This window comes from Felis catus, chromosome C1 (genome assembly GCF_018350175.1).
Source record: "Felis catus isolate Fca126 chromosome C1, F.catus_Fca126_mat1.0, whole genome shotgun sequence".
In the NCBI taxonomy this organism is placed as follows: domain Eukaryota; kingdom Metazoa; phylum Chordata; class Mammalia; order Carnivora; family Felidae; genus Felis; species Felis catus.
In genome coordinates this window covers 40,749,525-40,774,072 of record NC_058375.1, presented here as the reverse complement: position 1 = coordinate 40,774,072, position 24,548 = coordinate 40,749,525, and the positions used below count along the sequence as shown (strand labels likewise).

Genomic DNA, 24,548 nt, shown 5'->3' with positions numbered 1-24,548 from the left:
TTCTTAAGACTGAATAAATTGTTGTTTGCATATACCATCTTTTGTTTATTTATCCGTCAGTGGACATTTGGGTTGTTTCCACCTTTTGGCTGTTGTGAATGGTGTAGCTGTGAACATGAATATACAAATGTCTGTTCAAGTTCCTGCTTTCAGTTCTTTTGGGTATACATCAAAAAGTACAATTGCTGGATCAAATAGCAATTTTATTTTTAATTTTTTGAGGATGTGGTAGGCTTTTGTCATATGTATTTTGTGACCTTATAAATTTCCTTACCACTGTAGGAGGTTTTTCTTTTTAAAGAATGGAGAGGGTTTTCTATATACGGTCATTTGTCTGTGATAAAAGATATCTTACCTACTAACTTAGGACTTTTTTTCTTGCTTTCTCACATTGGCTAGGATCTCCCATGCAGTGTTGAATAGAACTGGTGATAAACATTTTTGCTTTGTTCTCAATCTTAGGAAGAAAGTACTTGCTCTTTCACTATTAAGTGTAGTGTTAGTGTAGGTTTTTTAAATAGATTTCTTTCATCAAATTATGGAATTTTCTTTTTTCCTAGTGTGGTAAAATTTTGTTTTGTCACAGGTGTTAAGTATTGTCAGCTACTTTTTTTTTTTTAACGTTTTATTTTTATTTTTGAGACAGAGCATGAACGGGGGAGGGTCAGAGAGAGAGGGAGACACAGAATCCGAAACAGGCTCCAGGCTCTGAGCAGTCAGCACAGAGCCCGACGCGGGGCTCGAACCCACGGACCGCGAGATCGTGACCTGAGCTGAAGTCGGATGCCCAACCGACTGAGCCACCCAGGCGCCCCTGTCAGCTACTTTTTTTTAAATGTTTATTTATTTTGAGAGAGAGTGTGCATGAGTGACTGGGTGAGGGGCATAGAGAGAGAGGGAGGAAGAGAATCCCAAGGAGGCTCTGTACTGTCAACGCAGAGTCCAACGTGAACAGATCTCACGAACTGTGAGATTGTGACCTGAGCTGAGATCAAGAGTCGGCTGCTTAACTGATTGAGCCACCAAGGTGCCTCAGATACTTTGTTTTGAAGTTTGTTTGTTTGTTTATTTATTTATTTATTTAGTAATGTCTACAACAAATGTGGGGCTTGAACTTAGAATCCTGAGATCAAGAGTTCTATGCTTTTCCAACTGAGCCAGCCAGGCACCCCATCAGATATGTTTTTTATTTAAGTGAGATGATCATATAGATTCTCTCCATTATTTTGTTGTTATGGTAAATTACACTGATTTCTTGATGTTAAATCACCATTGCTGGAAAAAACCTCACTTGGTCATGATGTGTTATCTTTTTTATAATATGTATATATGTGTATATATATGTGTATACATACACACAAACACACATGCACATATATACATATATTCCTGGACTTGATTTTGTTAAGGACTTTTGCATCCATATTTATGAGGAAAATTAGTTCAGATCTGGAGAAATTGTGGACCTATCTTTTCCATGTCAGTGAGGTGAGTCAGCAGATCAGTGACAATGTATATGAGCTACAATAGCACCTTGTGCCATACTTAGACTTTTTGAGGGCAATAATGCCTGCTGCTTTTCATCTGCCTTCTTTTTTTTCTTATGGCCACTCTTGACCTGAAACCCTTCAGGGAAGAAATTTTCAGAAATGTAGTTTCAGCTTAGGTAAATCTGAGTCATCTTGGCCATACTTTCTATATTCTTTTTTTCTTGTTGTTCTAGGGATTATAATATATTTGGCTTACTTAGCACAGTCTGTCTTGAATTCTACCACTTTATGTATAGTAAGTAGTATAAAAACTTTATAAGGGTATTTCCATTTATTCTGTCCTAGTCTTTGTTTTATTCTTGTCACGTATTTTACTTCTACATGTTATAAACCTCACAATTCATTGCTCTTGTTTTAGTTAGCTTTAAAGAATTAATTGTTTTTTAAAGAACATAAGAAACAAGAAGTGTCTTGTATTTACCCACATACTTACCATTTTTGGCACTCTATACATTAAAGGTTCTATCTGGTATCACTTCCCTTCAGCATGAAAAACTTTTTACTGTTAACAGTAAATTTGATTCTTCTTTTCCCTACATTTGGTGTATGCTTCTGTTAGAAATTTAAGTTATACTAATGTGATTAGCTTGATTGATACTTATCTTTTGCTGCTGATAGTTTACTCTTTTTTTAAAAAAAAATATTTATTTTGAGAGGAGGAGAGAGCTCACTCGGGTGGGGGTGGGAGGGGAGTGGCAGAGAGAAAGATTCCCAAGCAGGCTCTTGGGCTGAGCTCTAAGCCAACATGGGGCAGGCTTGATCTCACCAACCATGATATCGTGACCTGACCTGAATTCAAGAGTTCAAGCCCCACGTTTGGCATGGAGTCTACTTAAAAACAAAAAACAAAAAAGCAGAAAACTGGGTTGATGATTGATAGTATTTCCCAATAGCAAACTGCTGTTTGGCAAAATGTGTACACATCTGCACTGTGGGACTGTTTGGCATTTATTTGCATTTACCAGCTTGTGAGTAGATTACATCAGTACAGAATTATAGGCAGCTTATTTTGGGAAATGGTAGAGACATGCTTTATTTTTCTTAGTACACACCTATTGTCAATAAAAGCATCTATGTAGGTTGTTAGAATAGACTAATGATGTTAAGAAGAACAATAACACAGCAACCAGGCTTAGTAAAATTTAAAATAGTATATAATTCAGTAGCCCTGATTTTTGTTTTTATTTATTTGTGTGTGTATGTGTATATGTAAGTAAGTAAGCAATCCTCTGTGCCCAATGTGGGGCTTAAACTCACAACCCTGAGATCAAGAGTTGCATGCTCTATCAACTGAGCCAGCCAGGTGCCCCAGTAGTTCTTTCTAACAACAGTAAAACTTTTGCAGAATTAAAGTGGTTTACCTGAAAATATCCAGCAGGGAGTTAGGAGGTGGGCAAAGCTCTCTTACCATTGTATTGGTGGTTCTGAATACACTTTAGTAAGTGTAAGAATCACCTGGGATGGTTGGTAAACTAGAGCCCTACTTCCAGAAAGTTTGATTCAGTAGTATGAGGCAGGATCTAAAAACCTGTATCTTTAAATTTCTTTTTTAATGTTTATTTGAGAGAGAGAGCGGGCGAGAGAGAGTGTGCAAGCAGGGGAGGGGTAGAGAGAGGGAGACACAGATTCTGAAGCAGGCTACAGGCTCTCAGCTGTCGGCAGAAAGCCTGATGGAGGGCTCAAACTCATGAGCCACGAGATCATGACCTGAGCTGAAGTCACACACTTAACCGACTGAGCCATCCAGGCGCCCCTAAAAACCTGTATTTCTAATAAGCATCCCAAGTAAACCTGATGCAGGAAGAATAAGGGCCATACTGTAAACAACTGTTTAGTCTACCATGCTGCCTCCTATGCTGTCTGTGATAGTGACTTGTCATGTTGCTGCTCAAGCCCTTCTCTTTTCTTTCTGAAGAGACCTTCTGGAAATGATACTGTCTTACATTTGTAGTACTGACAATAATAGTCTATTCTGTGTTGTGCTCTAGTCCTCTAACCATTCTGCTTTTGAGTATCCCTTGGATATTTCTGAATTTTCTCATAGTATGGAAGATGACTCATGTATTACTCTTTTCTTTCATTTTTGACAATTCTTAATTTAAAATTTTTTCTGACATATATGTATGTTTTAATAAAAATGAATTATATTTAGTTTCCTAACGTGACTGCTCTTTTGTCTTTATCTTTTCTTTCCACGTTTTCTTCTCTACCTATTCCTTCCTCCCATCACCCCTATTATGTTTCTTTTACCAAACTATGAGCTTCTTAAGCCTAGAATAGAATTGGTGCCCAATAAATGTAATGAATAAGTGAATAATGAGTCTTGTATTTTCTAAATATTATTAGTCATACGTAAGTTTCATGGCCATTGTACCCATTCATGGAAAGACATTTTTCTTAAAAACAAGATAATAATAAGGCAAAATTCAGGGTAAGAGTCAATTTAGTGGAAAAAGGAAGGCAATTAGGAAGTAGCCCTCTGAAAGCTTCAAAGATACTAATAATGATGTAATTTTCTAGTTGGTTGGTGGGTATATTATTATCAGTAGGTGTTTGGAAACTGGCTGTTCATCTTTGCTCAAATAGGGAAAAGTGAAATATAAACTACTAGGACTATTTGTAATGTAAGTGGGATGGCCTCTGAACTTGGTTGGGATGGTAGACTCTACAATGAAATCCACTAGATTTGAAAATTTGACTTAATGGAGGTTGGTAGGAAACTCTCAACACAACTAAGCATTACAAAGAGCTTAATTAAATGACTTTTTTCACATGTTTATTTATTTTGGGGGGGAGGGGCAGAGAGAGAGGGAGAAAGAAAATCCCAAGCAGGCTCTGTGCTAACAGTACAATGGGGCTCAATCCCACAAACTGTGAGATCATGACTTGAGCCTAAATCAAGAGTTGGATGCTTAACTGACCGAGCCACCCAGGTGCCCCTTAACTAAGTAAGTTTTTAAAAGTTCTAATAAAATATACATACCATTAAATTTTTCATCTCACCACGTTTAGATTTACAGTGCTGTGGCATTAAGTACATTGACATTGCTGTGTAACTATCATACCATTCATCTCCAGAACTTTTTAATCTTCCCAAACTGAAACCCTGTACCTATTAAATAATAGCTCCTCACTCCCTCATTTTCCCAGCCTCTGGTAATAACCATTCTACTTTTTGTCTCTATGAATTTGACTACTCTAGGTACCTCTTATAAATGGAATCATACAATATTTTTCCTTTTGTGTCTGACTTATTTTACTTAGCATAATGTCTTGAGTTCATCCATGTTGTAGCATGTGGTACAGTTTCCATCTCTTCCAGGGCTGAATATGTTCTGTTATATGTATATACTCCATTTGTTCATCTGTCAGTGGATACTTAGGTTACTTCCATGTCTTGGTTATTGTGAATAATGGTGGTATGGAAATGAATGTATGAAGATCTGTTTGAGTTTCTGCTTTCAGTCCTTTGGGTATACACCCAGAATTAGAATTGCAGGATCAAATGGTAAGTCTGTGTCTGATTTTTTGAGGACTTCCATACTTAAACAGAAATTTTACACAGTTTTCATTTATACAACTAATTTTGTGAGGTTCCAGGGGAGAAAGTTGCAGGAAATAGCCTATATCTACAGTTTTTTAAGAGAGCAAGCTGGAAGCCAAGCCAGACTATATAGAATGGAGTGGAGACTATTCCTTTGTCTTTCTTTGTTCTAGAAAGCCAGGGAGACTTAAACTCTGTAGTAGTTAGTATCTGTTGCTGCTACTGGATTTATCAGTAGAGATATATTACCACATAACTAACATGGTTGTTTGACAAATGGAGTCCTTCCTATTTTATCCCCTCCTCCCTTTAAATGCTCTGTTACACCTACAGTTCTCTACTTATTGCAATTTCTTTTTTCTTTTAAAAACTTTTAGTATTTGTTTTTTGAGACGGAGAGAGCATGAGTATGGGAGTGGTAGAGAGAGAGAGAGGGGGGAAGACACAGAATCCGAAACAGGTTCCAGGCTCCGAGCTGTCAGCCAGCACAGAGCCCGATGTGGGTTCAAACTCAGTAACTGTGAGATCATGACCTGAGCTGAAGTCGAGAGCTTAACAGACTGAGCCACCCAGATACCCCTGCAATTTTTATTTATTTATTTGTTTGTTTATTGTAATTTCTATTAGGTATCCAAATATTCCAACAATTTTTTCTTACAAGACCAGAATTTTTGCTAGTGCATGCACAGTGATACAATTCCTGAATATGCAAAAGATGTGTTATTTAATTCCTTTGAAAGGCATTTATTATGACGAATTATACTAGAGTTAGTTACAGGGACTAGAGCTACAAAAATGAGCAAATGTTTACTCATATCTTTGAGAAGACAATATATAAGCAAATGATTAGGATATAGTATGCTAATTATTATATATGTATATATATCTCAGGAATTTTGAGATACGCATACAGTTCTAAGAAAACATAAGTAATTTTTTTAGGAGTTAAGGCTAAGGATGGTTAGGGAAGGGAAAGCTTTACAGAATGAGGTGTCTTGAGTAATAGAAAAGATGTGAAAGGCACTTTAAACATAGGAACTAACTTGAATAAAAGGTGGGAGTAGTTAGAAAATGCATTAGATACGAGCAAATATTATTTGTGTGCTTGGGCTAAAAAGATGTGTAAGACATGGTTCCTATATTTCAGAAATCTAGTAGGATAGAAGAGAGATTTATAAACAAATGATTATATAATCATTCTATATAGTCTAATAAATGCCCAGATTTCATTGGAAAGTAGAGAGAAAAGGACCTAAAGTATCAGAAATAATTGCCAAAGTTTAGTTTACTTGGATACCTGAGTTGACTGGATCTCTGTGTCACATATTTTGTCTGATTTTTAAATTTGTTTCATCAGACAAGAGGATAAATCCAGTCACTGTTACTCAATCTTTGAGAATCCTTTAAACATCTTTTGTCATTGTAGTTAAATAATAATGTAAGATATTTACATGGTTACACTGAAATCTATGCATCAAAGTATATTCAAAGCATTCTAGCTTATTTTCTTTTCCCTTTTGTCTTTCTCTCCCTTTTTTAAACATTAAAAAAGTCCTCTATTTTTCCATTGAAAAAATAAAAGTGAATATGTTTATATTTTTATATTATCAGGCTTTTTTTTAATTAAAAAACTTTTTTTAAAATTTATTTTTGAGAGCATGTGAGCAGGGGAGGGGCAGAAAGAGAGGGACAGAAGATTTAAAACTGGCTTTGTGCTGACAGCAGTGAGCCCAGTGTGGGGCTTGAACTCACCAACTGCAAGATCATGACCTAAGCCAAAGTTGGATACTCAACCGACTGAGCCACCTGAGTGTCCCTGTATTCTTTTCAGTCTTAAATGATAGTGTAGTCTTAATTATACAGTGTAGTCTTGGCTTCAGGAGTAGAATCCAGTGATTCATCACTTACATATAACACCCAGAGCTCATTCCAACAAGTGCCCCCCTTTTATTTAATTAAAAAAATTTTTTAATGTTTATTTTTGAGAGAGAGAGCACGAGGGAGGGGCAGAGAGAGAGAGGGAGACACAGAATCTGAAGCAGGCTCCAGACTCTGAGCTATCAGCACAGAGCCCGTGTGGGGCTCGAACTTACAAACCACGAGATCATGACCTGAGCTGAAGTCGGATGGTTAATTGACTGAGCCACCTAGGCGCCCCCAACAGGCACCCTTCTTAATGCCCATTTTCTCCACCCCCATCAACTCTCAGTTTGTTCTCTGTATTTAAGAGTCTTTTATGGTTTGCCCCCTTCTCTGTTTTTATCTTATTTTTCCTACCCTTCCCCTATGATCATCTCTTAAGTTCCTCAGATTGCACATATGAATGAAATCATGTGATATTTATCTTTCTCTGACTGACTTAATTTTGCTTAGCTTAATACCCTCCAGTTCCATGACGTTATTGCAAATGGCAAGATTTCATTCTTTTAGATCACCAAGTAATATTCCATTGTATATATATGCTATACCTTCTTAATCCATTCATCAGTTGATGGACATTTGGGCTCTTTCCATAATTTGGCTATTGTTGATAGTGTTGTTATAAACATTGGGGTGCATGTACCCCTTTGAATCAGCATTTTTGTATCCTTTGGATAAATTGAAAGTAGTGCAGTTGCTGGGTCCTAGGGTAGTTCTATTTTTAATTTTTTGAGGAACCTCCACATTGTTTTCCATAGCGGCTGCACCAGTTTGCATTCCCACCAACAGTGCAAGAGGGTTCTCCTTTCTCCACATCCTTGCCAACATTTCTTGTTGCCTGAGTTGTTAATTTTAGCCTTTCTGACAGGTGTAAGGTGGGTATCTCATTGTGGTTTTGATATGTATTTCCCTGATGATGAGCAGTGTTGAACGTTTTTTCATGTGTCTGTTAGCTGTCTGAATATCTCATTTGAGAAAGTGTCTATTCATGTCTTCTGCCCATTTCTTCACTAGATTATCTGTTTTTTGGAAGTTGAGCTTAGTAAGTTTTTTTTTTTTATTTTTTATAGATTTTGGATACTAACCCTTTATTAGACATGTCATTTGTAAATATCTTTTCCCATTCCATCAGTTACCTTTTAGTTTTGCTGTTTCCTTCAATGTACAGAAGCTTTTTATCTTGATGAGGTCCCAATAGTTCATTTTTGCTTTTATTTCCCTGGCTGCTGGAGACATGTCTAGTAAGAAGTTGCTGTGGCCGAGGTCAAAGAGGTTTCTGCCTGCATTCTCCTGTAGGATTTTCATGGTTTCCTGTCTCATATTTAGGTCTTTCCTCCATTTTGAGTTTATTTTTGTTATGGTGTAAGAAAGTGGTCCAGGTTCATTCTTCTGCATGTTGCTGTCCAGTTCTCCCAGCGCCATTTGCTAAAGAGACCTTTTTTCTACTGGATGCTCTTTCCTGCTTTGTCAAAGATTAGTTGGCCATATATTTGTGGGTCCATTTCTGGATTCTCTATACTATTCCATTGATCTGTGTGTCTGTTTTTGTGCCAAGACTGTACTGTTTTGATGATTACAGCTTTGTAATACGGGCAAAAGTCTGGGATTGTGATGCCTCCAACTTTGGTTTTCTTTTTCAACATTCCTTTGGCTATTTGGGGTCTTTTGTGGTTCCATACAAATTTTAGGATTGTTCTAGCTCTGTGAAGAATGCTGGTGTTATTTTGATTGGGATTTCCTTGAACATGTAGATTGCTTTGGGTAGAACTGACATTTTAATAATATTTGTTCTTTTGATCTATGAGCATGGAATGTTTTTCTATTTCTTTGTATGTTGTTCAGTGTCTTAAGGTTTCTATAATTTTCAGCATACAGATATTTTACATCTTTGGCTAGGTTTATTCCTAGATATTTTATTTTTTTTTGATGCAATTGTAAATGGGATCGATTCCTTGATATTGTTTTCTGTTGTTTCATGATTGGTGTATAGAAATGCGACTGATTTCTGTACTTTGATTTTATATCCTCCTACTTTGCTGAGTTCATGTATCAGCAATGGCAGTCTTTTGGTGGAGTCTTTGGAGTTTTCCGTGTAGAGTATCATGTCATCTGCAAAGAGTGTAAGTTTGATTTCTTTGCCAGTTTGGATGCCTTTTTTTTTTTGTCATTATTGTCTTATTGCTGAGACTAGGACTTCTAGTACTATGTTGAATAACAGTGGTGAGAGTGGACATCCGTGTTGTGTTCCTGATCTCAGTGGGTAAAGCTCTCAGTTTTTTCTCTAATAAAGTTAATTTGAGCATGAATTCCATGTGCATATGAGAGTAGAAAAATTGAAAAAAGAAACCTTAAATATTGAGGTAAGCTTATCAGTTTCATTTTTCGCATATGCTTTCCTCTCTCTTCTCTCCCCAATTGTTTTACATTGTCTGCAATTTTCTCTCCCTAGATTTTATTTCTCAGTGCTTTTTATTTTATTTATCCTATAATTCTCCTTTTTAGTGGGGTCTTTGTCTGGGTTTAGAATCAAGGTAATGCTGGCTTCATAGAATGTTCCCAACATTTCATATCCCCCTTCCCTGCTTTAGTCCTTAATTTATCACAGTCTTTAAATATGTGTATTTAAAATACTTACCTTGTTTGTTGTTTGTATTGCCCTTTTACAATGCATGTGTAATGAGAGCAGAGTTTTCCGTATTTTTATTCACTGTGTCTCTTGGATCAAGAACACAGTTGATGCTCAATAAATATTTGTTGAATGAATAAATGGAGGCATGAAGTGAAATAAGGTTGGGGAGACCTGTCACTCGTTAATGTTTTTACATACCTGTTTTTGTTGTTGTTGAGGTATACTTTTTATAAAATAAAATGCACAGATTTTAAGAGTACAGTTTTAAAAATTTCAACAAAAGTATATTCATGAAATCATAACTCCAATTAAGATAGAGAACATTCCTGGGGCACCTGGGTGGCTCAGTTGGTTGAGTGTCCCAACTCTTGATTTTGGCTCAGGTCATGATCCCAGGGTCGTGGGATTAAGCCCAAGAGAGATATTCTCTCTCTCTCTCTCTCTCTCTCTCTCTCTCTCTCTCTCTCTCTCTCTCTCTTCCCCTGCCTCTGTCCCCTGCTTGCTCACTCTCTCTCTCTCTCTCTCTAAGAAGAAAAAAGATACAAAACATTCCTATCACCCTAAAATTTTCCTCATGTCTTTTCCTGTCATTTCTCCAACCTCTAGAGAAGCAACTGCTGTTTTCATTTCTGTCACCATAGATTAGTTTTTTCTGCTTTTGAATATCATGTATATGGAATCATATAGCATATATTTTCTTATTTCCTTTTTGTACTCAACATAGCGTTTATGAGATTTATCCATGTTGATGCATGAATCAGAAATGCATTCCTTTTTACTACTGAGGTAGTATTCTGTTGTATCTGTTGTATGTATATCACAATTCATTTATTCATTTGTTGCTGGATATTTGGGTTGGTTACTTTTTGACTCTTGTGGATAAAGCTGATATTAACATTCTTATATAAATCTGTGGATATTTCATTTTATGAAAATTTTTACTTCTCTTGAATAAATATTTAGGAGTGGCATTGCTAGGGGGCACCTGGGTGGCTCAGTCAGGTTAAGCGTCCAACTTCGGCTCAGGTCATGATCTTGCAGTTTGTGAGTTCGAGCTCCGTGTCGGGCTCTGTGCTGACAGCTTGGAGCCTGGAGCCTGCTTCAGATTCTGTGTCTCCCTCTCTCTCTGTTCCTACCCCACTTGCACTCAGTGTCTCTCTCTCTCAAAAATAAATAAAGATTAAAAAAAAAGTGGCATTTCTAGGTCATAAGGTAACATATTACCTATTTAGGAAAGTTCCCAGTGGTTATTCAAAGTGGTTTACCATTTTAAAATTCCCCCCAATAGTGTATGAAACTTACTAGTTATAAAGTGTTTTGTTTTATTTTATTTTTTTGTTTGTTTGAAAGTTTGTTGACTTGTAAGTGTTCTTTCTAAGAGGCACTGTGGTAGGGAGAAAGAATGAGGAATTAGGTCAAGGTTGGAAAAATGTTCTAAGTGTTAAAGCAATCTTGTTCTCTGACAGCCATTCTCCAAACTAGGGATGGGGGGAATATGTATATATCTTCTCAATATCTTGGATAGAACTATAGATGGAGTTTTTCCCTCTGTGCAATATTTATCTACTTCATGAAGATTAGAATTGGTATGTAGTTTGCCAGTGAGACGGTGTCATAGGAAGCTCAAATCATCTATTCTCATGGACACACCAAATCTACAGCCACATATGGAAAAATTTCCTTTGAAAGAAATCCATAAATGAGCTGAGTGACTCCTACTCATTGGGCAAATGAGATAAAATTCATCAAAAAGGTTAGGAGAGCCTGAGACACAATCTAACCATAAAACCTGCCCTTGGTTAGCAACACACCTGGGGGGGGGGGGGGTGGGGACGAAGAAGTCTCAGCTTTTCCCTGACAAGAAAAGGGTTTTGGAGCCCATATCTGGTGCCTCAGTTTTTAAGACTTCCACCTGAGGGATGTGCCCCTAAAACATCCTGCTTTGAGAAAATGGGTTTGTGTCCATGAGACCCACAAGGCTATAGTGAACTCAGAGACAGTTTTTGAAGGGCTTTTGTTGACTCACTGTGGCTAACCCCCCCAGGGCCAAAAACACAGGTAGCAGACTGAAACATACTCAGGCCTTCCACGAAAGAGCCCTATTTCCTTATCTTAGAAGCTTCAGTCTGAGGGGTAGGTTTCTAATTTAAGACCTATCTAGGGACTAACTGCCTCCCTAGGGGTCTCTCCAGAGACCACAGAGGCTAGCAGGCACCATCTTCCTGCTCTTCCTCTCCCCCACTCCAGGTCCTTGGTGTTTTAGAAAGGAGCTCATGCACACATCTGGCACCATGGTTTTTGCAGCTGCAAATCAGGGGATGCCCCTTGATCGCCTGGCTCTCGTAGCCAGCATGGCTTGCATTCGTGAGTCACATCAGACAGTAACAAACAAAAACAGTTTTCAACCAGCACTCCTCCAGGTCACAGTGCTGAGGCAGCAGATAGAAATGCCTAGACTTTCTGTGAAGGAGACCTATTTGCTTATCATACATAATACTACAGCCTGAGGGGCAGGCTTTTATTTTAACACACGTCAAGGAGCCAACTGCATTACTCTTTAGAGAATGGGGAAGCCAGTGAGTGCCATCTTCATGCTTACCCCTCTGCCTTGTACCAGATCACTGGTGGATCCATGCAAGGAGCTTGTGTGCTCATCTGGCACCCAGCTTTTGTGGCTGTTGTCCAGAGACACCTATGATGATAGCCTGGCTCTGGTGGCCAGCAGAGCTTGTGTTCAGGGGTCACATGGGATGGTAGCAAAGAAACAGTTCTTAACTGGGTATCACCCCAGTGCAGACACATATACCTATCGTCTAGTCTTTTCCTAAAAGAGATATGTTTACTGGATATATTTATATATCCTGAAGGGGATATATTTAACAGCTGCTGCCTGAGGATCTGGTTTCTAATCAGCCTCCATGTGGCTGCTGAGATCCTCCCCTTTGGGATACTGACAGTTCTTCACACACCTTAAGCTACTGGGAGCCACTAAGAACAAAGAAGTCTCCTTAGATGATCCTAAAGGTTTGAGAGACAACCAAGAGCTAGGGCAGGATTGAAACATAAAGCTTATCTTCTATGTGAGACCACTATGTCAAGACTGGAAAGGGTGACTGTTTCATTTAATGCACAGAAACCAATCCAGAGAGGCAAGGAAAATGAACCAAAGAGTATATTCCAAGTGAAAGAAAAGGATATAACCTCAGGAACAGATCTTAATGAAACAAAGATAAGTGCTTTACCTGATAAGGAATTCAAAATAATGGTCATAGAGATGCTTACTGAGGTCAGGAAAACAACACATGACAAAGGGGGGATTTCAACAAAGAGAAAGTAAAAGGAAGTACCAAAGAGAAATCAAAGAGCTGAAGAATATAACAACGGAATGAAAAATTCGATAGAGGGATTCAGAAATACATGAAGTGGAAGAAAGCAAGCAGCAAATTTGAAGACACGGTGGTGGATTCATCCAGTCAGAGGGTCGGTCAAAAAGAATAAAGAATGAAAAAGAGTGATGACAACTTAAGAAACTTAAGGGACAACATAAAATCAATATTTACATTATGAGGGTCTCAGAAAGAGAAGAGAGGGAGACAAAGAAGCAGAAAACTTATGGGAAAGCAATCAGGCATCCAGATGCAGTAATCCCAGAGAGTTTTAAGTAAGATCATCCAAAGAGACTTACACCAAGACACATAATAATTTAACACAAAGTTAAAGGTAAGGAGAGAAAAGTAAAAGGAGAAAAACAACTTGTTATATACATTCCCCATTGGACTGTAAGCAGATTTTTCAGCACTTTTTAGTCCAAAAGGGAGTGGCATGCTGTAGTCAAAGTGGTGAAAGAAAAACTGCCAACTAGTAAAACACTCCCTGGCACAGCCGTTCTTCAGAATTGTAGAGATAAAAGAGTTTCTCAGACCACAAGAGTTGGAGGAATTCTTCAGCAGTAGATAGGCCTTTCAAGAAATGTTAAAGGAACTTCTTTAAGTGAGAAGACAGCCAGTTAGTAACAGGAAAACATATTAAAGTATAAATCTCACTGGTGAAGGTAAATAGATGGTTAAATTCAGGCTAATGTAATGGTGGAGGGTTAATCATTTATAAATCTCGCATGAAGATTAAAAGACAAAAATAGTAAAAAGGAACTATACCTACAGTAGTTTTTTAATGGAAATACAAGATGAAAAGATATAAATTGTGACTTTAGAAACATAAAATGTGGGAGGGGGAAAGGGTAAAAATGTAGAGCTTTATAATGCATTCAGACTTAAGTTATTATCAACTTAAAATAGACTGTTACAAATATGTTTTATGAAAGCCTCCTGGTAAACAGAAAGCAAAAACCTGAAGTAGATACAAAGAAATAGGTATCTAAGCATACCACTTGAGAAGATAGTCAAATCATAAAGGAAGAGAGCAATAGAAGAAGAAAGAAACAAAAGAATTACAAAATAGCCAGAAAACAACAAAATGGCAGTAAGTCTGTACCTGAATAATTACTTTAAATGTAAATAGACTAAATTCTCCAATCAAAAGACATAGAGTCACTGAATGGATGCAAAAACAAGATCCAACTGTATGCTGCCTACAGGAGACTTATTCAGCTTTAGGGACACAGACTGAAAGTGAAGGGATAGGAAAAGATATTGCGTGCAAGTGGAGACAGAAAGCCAGGGTTGCTATACTTAGATAAGGTAGACTCTAAGGCAAAGACTTTAATAAGACACAAAGAAGGTCATTATATAACGATAAAAGCATCAGTCCAATAGGAACAAAGATATAAGTATAAATATGTAAATATAAAAATATAAATATAAAGACATAAAGATTAACAGATTTAACAGGAGAAATAGCAATACAGTAATAGTAGGGGATTTTAATATTCTACTTCATCAGTGGATAGACTAGACAAAATCAATTAAGAAACATTGGCCTTAATACATTAGACTAGATGGACCTAAGAGACAAGTACAGAACATTCCATCCAAAAGCAACAAAATATACATTCTTTTCAAGTGGACCATGGAACATTTTCTAGGATAAATTACTTGGTTACAAATGTGTAATAATTTTTTTTTTTTTTTTGGTCTTCGACACTCATCAGTAGTAGGAAAAACCAAAAAGAGCTCCATTCACAAGTGGCAGGCACCATTATTTCCTAATTCTAAATCACTAGGTAAATAAAGACTAACTTTATAGGCTTCTCTCCTTGTCACATTCTTTCCACAGCACATCATGTGGCAAATGTAATAGCCTCATTTCTGTATGACTGAGAAATATTAAGTTCCTTTTGATTATCATTGGTTTAGTATAATTACCAGCACCTTAACAACAGCAGCAATAATAGAAAAACAATATATGAAAGAATAGACAAAATATGATTATACTTGTATAAGCCTTTTACTTCCATTGTCTTGTCAAAACCAAATTAACTCACGAGGTGCTCCCTCTCTTTGGTGACATAGGCTCTAAGATGTGCCCTACTTTTTTCTCTGAGTAGTAGCTATGGCTATAATCTCATCCCTTGGGATTTTCCTCAGAAGTAGGACAGTGTCCTCATATATTATCTACATCTTTTTATAGCCCACATCCCATTACCAGCACTGCATCATGAAGCTTCTTGAAGCTATGAGTACTCCTGTTCAGTGGGCAGTCCTCTAGGAGGGGATTTCAGTATGGTGATGAAGCCCCAGCTATCCATAGAGATGGTCATGCAACAAATATAAAAATAACATTTTCTTGCTTGTTAAAGCAAGAAATCCAATGTGGATTCAGACTACCTCGTACTCTTTTTCAGATCCACCATCTTTTTTCTGCTTCCTCCTCCATTCTTTAGCTGTATCACCCCTTGGGGGTAAATCATGATCTCTGCCTATTGAGTAGCTTAGTAATATTCAAACAAAATAACTCAATTGGTAATTTAAAGTGGAAAGGGAACTGGTTGGGAAAATTTAATTTGAGAAAATAGCATCTGAAACCACCATGCTATATACATAGAAATAAAGTTTATAATGTTGCATATACATCCTATTGCATATACATTATATTGTTAAGTGTCATGTATATTCTAAATACTGTAGAAGTTAGGAAGAGAGCTACATAATGATGGACAAATGATAGCTCAGTTTTAAAGATAAGGTTAAAGAAGGAAGGGATAGACAAGAATACAGATAGGAAAATCAAAACGGATATCATAGGGTTCATATATATGTCATGTGTTGGGAGACAGAGTTAACTGTAGTCAAGTGGAATAGGTTTGCAGAAGCCAGACCATAGAGGGCTTTGAATACAGTGGAAGTTTTTTTTAAAACTTTTAATTTTGTTAGTAATCTCTACATCCAACATGGGGCTTGAACTCACAACCCCAAGATTAAGAGTCACATTGCTGTACTGAGGCAGCCAGGCACCCCTACCATGGAAGATTTTTAAATAGAAGAGGTGAAGTGGTCAAAGCAGAATTTTACAAAGATTAATCTGATACTGGTGGACCAAAAGAGGAAAATACAAAACACACAGAGAATACTATATAACACTATTATATTTCAAATACTAGGTACTGGGAATCTAAACAAGTATAGTGATATGGAATGAAATGGATGTGAATTTCAAATACATCACTAAGAAAGAGTGATTGAAATTATGTGATTGAATAGGAAAGGAAGTGGAAGTTATGTAAGAAGTGATTCAAAGGTGATTAAAGTTTGTATCTGAAAGAGTGGGAGAATGATTGTTCTAATAATATAAACAAAGAGGCCTTTAAAATGTCTTTTATCTTCAGTTTTCCTCGGGGTTCTTGTGATAGGAAGAATAATGGCCTCCTAAAGATGTTTATATCCTAATTTCAAGAATTTATGAATATGTTTCCTTACATGACAAAAGCTGCTTTGAATATGATGAAATTAAGGGTATTTAGGTGGAGAAATGCTGCATTATCCAGATGGGCCCAATATAATCACAGGGGTCCTTATACGAGCTTGGCAAGAGGGTCAATTTAGAGAAGGTGACTTGACAGAAGCAGAGAGACAAGGTATGGAATGCAAGGCTAGGTGCCAAAGATTGAGGACAACCTCCAGAAGCCTGTAGCTTCCAGAGACAAGTAAACATTTTTTTTTCTCAAAGCCTCCAGAAGTAAAGAAGCCTGTTTTAGGACATCTGACCTCCAGTATTATAGGATAATAAATTTGTGTTATATTAAACCACTAAGTTTTATAATAATTTGTTAACAGCGGTAATAGTAGGAAATGAATACAGTTCCATTCTCAGCCCTCTACTTGCTCTCCTTGGGTAATGTCACCCACGCCAGTGGCTTCAATTATTTACCCATATGCTGATGACTACCAAAATTAAAATTCTAGACCCACATTTCTAACCCATGGACAGCGCATTCTGAAAATCTTACAGTGTCTCAAAAATATTGTATTCAATTTGTGTAAATGTGAATAGAACTGTTTTTCAATTCTGACTTATTCACCACTGCCACCATTCCTCCCCCCACCCCCGTAATCTAAAAAAAATTGTGATAAAGAACACAAAACATGAAATTTACTATCCTAACGTCCTTGAAACTTGTTTCTCATTGTTAAATGGGCATAATAGTATCCACTTTTTAGGGCTGTTGGGAAGATTTAATGAGAATGTAAATTGCTTGGCTTACAATAAATAACTTGTTAGCTCCAAATGGGTAAGAGTTTTATGCTGGGAATGCCAAATTGATTTTGAGTGTTCTCCATTGGCTTCATTCCCCTAGTTTGAGAATTATATCAGTTGAGTGTTAGTTGCTGAGTTCTGACAGTTAATTTTCATGTCTTATCTCTGGGTCTTAGGGTGAAAGAGAAGAAACCACCCAGAGCAGACACCTCTATGTCTGACTCAAAAGGCTATGAATAATTTGACTAGAATCGTAGCTTTGAGAAATAATTAATTCCCTGAATAATACTTAGGGAAGCAGATAACTTTGATTATTAATTTTATAACATTTATAACTCATCAAAACAACTTTCATACTTGATTTATTATGTTCATTTTGTCTAAAGAGCACAGCCATTTTTGTTAGTCATTAATAAATTGAAGGGGGGAAACAGCTAATTAAAATGAGGAAGCATTTCTTCCAGTCCAGGAGGGTGCTTTCAAAGCCCAACTGTTACATATCGATATAAAGAGGTAACAGTGTAACTAGAACATTTATTATGTAGATCTTTTGTAATATATAGTATTTTAACTGATGTTCTTTTCTGTTCTATAAATGATGCTGCAATACATTTAGTTGTCTTCTCAGGCTCTTCTTACTGTGATACTTTCTCAAGCATTCCTTGTTTTTGATGATTTTGACAGTTTTCAAGATTACCTTCAGGTTTCAGGTTGTCCTTCAGGTGGGATTTGTCTGATGTTGATTAGAGTGAGGTAATGGTTTTTTGGGAGGAAAACCACAGAAGTAAATTACCATTTTCATCACAATGTATGACTTAGCATTGTTGATACTGACCTTGACCTTGGTCACCTGGCTGGGATAGAGCACCCCTCCCATTTATATACTGTACTCTTTGAAAGGAAGTCATCCTACATGTAAGGAATTATACTCTACCTTTGTGAAGGCTGAGTATATATGCAAATTATTTGGAATTCTGCGTGGGAGGTTTGCCTCTTATTTATTTGTGTGTGTGTGTGTGTGTGTGTGTGTGTGTGTGTGTGTGTGTGTGTTAGTCAGTACTCAGAGATATTTATTTTATACTTTGGGTTATAATCCATTAAGACTTAATTTATTTTGTTGCTCAAATGCTCCAGTTTTGAGGGAGGTCTTTTAATGAGATACTGCATCCTTCTGACATATCCCTATCATTTTGTGTGTGTGTGTGTGTGTGTGTGTGTGTGTGTTTTGTATTTGAACACTTCACGTGCTTTCTGGCACTATGAGGTATTCCAGGCTAATCTATATTGTCTGTCCTAATCCTAGAGTCAGGCATTACTCCAAGGAACCCTCGTTCATTTTATAGGAGAATAGTATTAGAAACTAAGATGTGGGTGCCAGGTGTTCTTGATTTTGACCTACTTTTACTTGCTCCAAACATACCATAATTTCATGCATCATTGTCTTTGGCCATGTTGCTTTCTCTGTACAGAATATTCGCCACCATTTTTTTCTGCCTGGAAACTTCATTTCATCTTTCAAAAGCCTGTTCAAGGACTACTTTCTGTGGAAAGTAGTTCTTTAATTCTCTCTGAATCACTCTTTTTTGAAAATTCTTTTATCTAGCCTGCATTATAGTACATATCATGTTATAGTTTTTTTTTTAACATTTTTATTTAAATTCCAGTTGGTTAACATACAGTATACTGTTAGTTTCAGATATACAATATAGTGATTCAACACTTCTATACAACACTAGTGCTCATCACAATAAGTGCACTCCTTAATCCCCTATTTAACTCGTCCTCTCAACTACCTCCCTTCTGGTTCTTGGTTTGTCTCTCTTTTTTCCCTTTGCTCATTTGTTTTGTTTCCTAAATTCCACATATGAGTAAAATCATATGGTATTTGTCTTTCTCTGATGGACTTATTTTGCTTAGTATTGTACTGTCTAGCTCCATCTGTGTCATTGCAAATGGCTTAGATTTCATTTTTTTTTAATGGCTGAGTAATACTCCATTGTATATATATGCCACATCTTATGTATCCATTCTTCAGTTGATGGACACTTGGGGCTGTTTCCATAGTTTGGCTATTGTAGATATTGCTGCTATAAACACTGAAGTGCATGTATTCCTTTGAATTAGTATTTTTGTATTCTTCGGGTAAATACCTAGTAGAGTGATTGCTGAATTGTATGTCATGTTATAGTTCTGTTTGTTTACATATGTATTTGCCCTGCCGGACATTGGGCTTCTTCACAGCAGTGGTTGGGGCATTCTCATTTGTGTAAAAAAGTCATACAAAACAAAAGAAAAACATTTGCTTTTGAGAGGAAAAGAAGTAGTGGTAGTGATAGTTAAAGGGAGATTTGGGTGAATGGTTTTACCAAAACTAGGGTCTGAAAGACTGCTCTACTACTGTACTTAATATCTTGTTTTTCATACAACTATCACTCAGTGGAGGTCATTTGAAAAGGAAGACCATTTTGTATCAATCAGAAGCAGCACTGTTGACAATAGCCAAAGTAAGAAAAGAGCCCAGACGTCTGTCGATTGATGAATGGATAAAGAAGATATGGTATATATATACACAGTGAAGTATTACTTGGTGTTCAAAAGGAACGAAATCTTGCCATTTGCAACAATGTGGATGGAACTGGACTGTATTATGCTAAGTGAAATAAGCCAGTCAGAGAAAGACACTTACATGATTTCACTCATATGTGGAATTTAAGAAATATAACAGATGAACATAGGAGAAGGGAAGGAAAAATAAGATTAAAAACAGGGAGGCAAACCATAAGGGACTCTTAAATACAGAGAACAAACTAAGGTTTGCTGGCAGGGTGTTAGGTGGGGGGCGGGGATGGACTAAACGGGTGATGGGCGTTAAGAAGGGCGCTTGTTGGGGTGGGCACTGGGTGTTATATGTAAGTGATGAATCACTAAATTCTATTCATGAAATCATTATTACACTATATGTTCACTAACTTGGATTTAAATAAATAAAAAATCCCAGCAATAGCACTGCTAGGAATTTATCCAAGGGATACAGGAGTACTGATGCATAGGGGCACTTGTACCCCAATGTTTATAGCAGCACTCTCAACAATAGCCAAATGATGGAAAGAGCCTAAATGTCCATCAACTGATGAATGGATAAAGAAATTGTGGTTTATATACACAATGGAGTACTACGTGACAACGAGAAAGAATGAAATATGGCCTTGTGTAGCAACGTGGATGGAACTGGAGAGTGTGATGCTAAGTGAAATAAGCCATACAGAGAAAGACAGATACCATATGGTTTCACTCTTATGTGGATCCTGAGAAACTTAACAGAAACCCATGGGGGAGGGGAAGGAAAAAAAAAAAAAAAAGAGGTTAGAGTGGGAGAGAGCCAAAGCATAGGAGACTGTTAAAAACTGAAAACAAACTGAGGATTCATGGGGGGGTGGGAGGGAGGGGAGGGTGGGTGATGGGTATTGAGGAGGGCACCTTTTGGGATGAGCACTGGGTGTTGTATGGAAACCAATTTGACAATAAATTTCATATATTGAAAATAAATAAAAAATAAATAAATAAATAAATAAATAAAATAAAATAAAATTATGGTTTAGAAGAACTGTCTGATCAGTTTTTTTTTTTTAATTTTTTTTTCAACGTTTTTATTTATTTTTGGGACAGAGAGAGACAGAACATGAATGGGGGAGGGGCAGAGAGAGAGGGAGACACAGAATCGGAAACAGGCTCCAGGCTCTGAGCCATCAGCCCAGAGCCTGACGCGGGGCTCGAACTCATGGACTGCGAGATCGTGACCTGGCTGAAGTCGGACGCTTAACCGACTGCGCCACCCAGGCACCCCTGATCAGTTTTATCAAAATAAAAATAAAATAAATAAAAATAAAATTCCTAAATAAAAAAAAATGGCAACAATGTTAACAAAAACCCCAAAGATAATAGACCTCTAGACATTTTAACCTGGAAGGGGTTTCATACAGAGAATTAGATGCTAATGAAATCTTTGGCTGGATTAGAGAAGGAAGGCCTTTGCTTTCAGGAAGTAAGTGATTGTAGGTATAGCTTACAACCTCTGCCTGTGATCTTAACTATTTGCAGTTCTGAAGTCAGTGATTTGTAAGAGCTCACTTGGAGGCCATGGCAAACTTCATGTCTTCAGTCTGCTCAAGGTTTTATCTTTTGCTGCAAAAAAGGATTGATTTTATTTTATTTTTGTGGTCCTTACCTAGAATTAACTGTGAATCTAGAGGATTTTTCATGACAACTCATGTGACTGCCTTTCTCTAAAGAGGACTTACTTTAATCTCAAAAATATTTTTTTTAATGCTTATTTATTTTTGAGAGAAGAGAGTGTGAGTGGCGCAGAGAGAGAAGGGGACAGAGGATCTGAAGTGGGCTCTGTGCTGACAGCAGAGAGCTTGATGTGGGACTTCAAACTCACGAATTGTGAGATCATGACCTGATCCAAAGTCAGACACTTAACTGTCTGATCTTCCTGGGTGCTCCTATCATTTTTTTGTTTAAAGCTGTGGTTAATGCTAACCAGGGATGGGTGCTCTTGTTAAAGAAGTTGGTTGAGTGGGAGATAATGAATTAAATAAACAAATATGTGTACATGACAGTGTATACTTTATGTGTTTATATATGTTGTTCACTTTGACATCTTGTTAAACTTCTTCTGTTTAGTTACTTCTAAAAAATGTACAGAGTTGTTTATATTCCTGTTACTTGTGTTCTTGGCAAATAGTGCTTATTAAATATTGGTTTGAATTTTTACCTCTTTGTGGTATTTGCAACATTGTTGGAAAATCAGGGAGTCTAGGTTTCACATTTTGAATTTCTCTGAAGAATCCCTACCATATTTAAATAGTATTTCCTTGTAAACTAAAGTTTTGGGTTAGGAATTCTAACTTTGTGTGACCTTATATAGATAGCTCAGTCTTGCTCAATATTTGTCTAACTATATGCCTACTGTATTAGATCCTATTGCTGCTGTAACAAATTGCCATAAATTTAATGACTTAAAACAACAGATTTTTTTTCTCTCATTGTTTCTGATACCTGAAGTCCAAATTATGATGTCACTAGGGCCATACTCTCTCTGTCAGCATTTCTTGGTTTATAGGCACATAACTCTAATCTCTGCATTGGTATTCATATCTTCTTTTGTGAGTGTGTTTATCTCAAAAACTCCTTCTGCCTCTGTCTTGTAAGAATCACATATTGGGTCCACTTAGATAGTCCAGGATAAACTTCTCTCAAGACCCTTAATTTAATCACATCTTTTGCTCTATAAAGTAATATCTATAGATTTGAGGCCATTTTTTTTCAGCCTCCCATACCTATAGTTTAGTCAACATTCTTTACCACAGTGCTAAAGTGTGCTTCTGAAAGCTTGCATGTAGTGGTGGTGCTTGTCCTTGAGAGTGGGCACTCATTGCTTTGTAAATAATACCTAGCTATAGGCTCCAAGTCTTGAAGGGCTTGAGATAGTTGTTACACTCACTTTTTGGCTGATTTCATGGCCAAGTTGGTGACTTTGTTAGCTATTAGGTATCATTTTTCCATGGCCTTGATGATCCTATAGTTATTGTTTGCCTCATGTCGTGCACAGCAAAGTGACTAAGGGACAGGTACTTTGAGAAGCTTTCCATCTGAGTCCCTGGACTTCAAAGCTTTTTTTTTTTTTCTTAATTTTTTTAAAAAAATGTTTATTTTTGAGAGAGAGAGACGAGAGAGAGAGAGAGAGAGAGCGAGCGAGAGCATGAGCAGGTGAGGGGCAGAGAGAGGGAGACACAGAATCCGAGGCAGGCACCAGGCTCTGAGCTGTCAGCACAGAGCCTGAAGTGGGGCTCGAACTCACAAGCCACAAGATCACGACCTGCGCCAAAGTCAGACGCTCACCCAACTGAACCACCCAGGTGCCCCTGGACTTCAAAGCTTTGAGTTGTCTTCAGCCTTCTTGCCTGAACTGCAGTTAGTTGTCTTCTATAACTCAGCAAACTTGTAGGTGATATGGGCCATATGGCAGTACTGGTGACTAGCTGGTTGGGATTTGACAGGAGTGTTGAGAGTGATTATCTGAGAGACAAAGCTACTCGCCTCTGAAAGCAGACTGTTCTTTTTGCCTGTTGTCTCACCTGATGTCCTTCACTGACGTGTTTTTCATATTGATGCCCATGTTGTAGTTGGGCAGGGCCTTGTGTTGCATGCATCTCTAGAGACTTGACCTGTGTGGTGATGTCGTAGGGGGCAAAGGTCACTACTAATCTGTGCCTGACAAAGGCTTATTCCACTCAGCCCATGGGCTTGGGGCTGATGCCCCCAATCTTGTAGATGACCTTGAAGGGCTTGTTGGTAGGGCAGGCTTGAGGGGTAGAAGGAAGAGGTAATGGAATCCAGCACATCTAGCAGTGTCATGCTTGCCACATTCCCTTTTTTCCTAGTGGTCTTCCAGTCTTTGAACCCATGTGTCTTACTGTTGCTGGTCAGCATATTGTCCCTGTGCCAGCCTGAGGTGGTCACAAAGACCATAGTCTCAGAATCATAATCTTCTTGATGTAAGCCATCACCTCCTTTGTGAGCTCCTCAAAGCACTCATATGAACAAGGTAATTAAAACTATAATTTTAATATAAAATACATTAAGATGAGAGAAAGATATGGGGAGAGAGTTGTTTCAATATCTTAATGCAGTCTGTTTCAATATGTTGTGTTAGGAATTTATCTCTAGCTGGTTGCTAAGAAAACTTTTGACCTTCGTTTGACATTATTTCTTCACAAGAAAAATTAACCCTTGAGATTAAATAGAAATATATCTTAGTTAATAATGTTTAAAATCTCTCCATAGCACTTTTTTTAATTGACTTTAATTTTCTGAAAGCTTAGAGCTATATAAAATTTGAAGATTTTCCTCTCACCCAGTCACTTAATGGAGAGACAGGAAAGCAATTGAAAGGCAGTAAGGCAAGTGCATTTGCAAACTTAGAACTTTAAAAACTAAAAAAATCAATATTTCAAAATTTAAAATGCAAGGGTGTACTCATTTTATACGTGTATTTTCTGAAATAGACCTCATGTGTCAAATCAGACCTAAAGTAATGGTATAGTTATAATGACAGTACATGCACTGAAAAGATGTATGAAACCAAAAAGGTGGTATTTCATGTAGCCATACAGTAGTCAGGTTTTCTTCTCTTCATTAATTTATTCATTTATTTAACATCTATGTGCTAGGCACCATGTGGACCAGTTGA

The 24,548-nt window shown here is 37.3% G+C and overlaps 1 protein-coding gene across 1 annotated transcript in view; it reads left to right on the top strand.

Moving 5' to 3' along the window:
- The window catches only part of FAF1 (Fas associated factor 1), a 520,342-nt gene that overhangs the window by 25,725 nt on the left and 470,069 nt on the right, over positions 1-24,548 (top strand). The window lies entirely within an intron of this gene.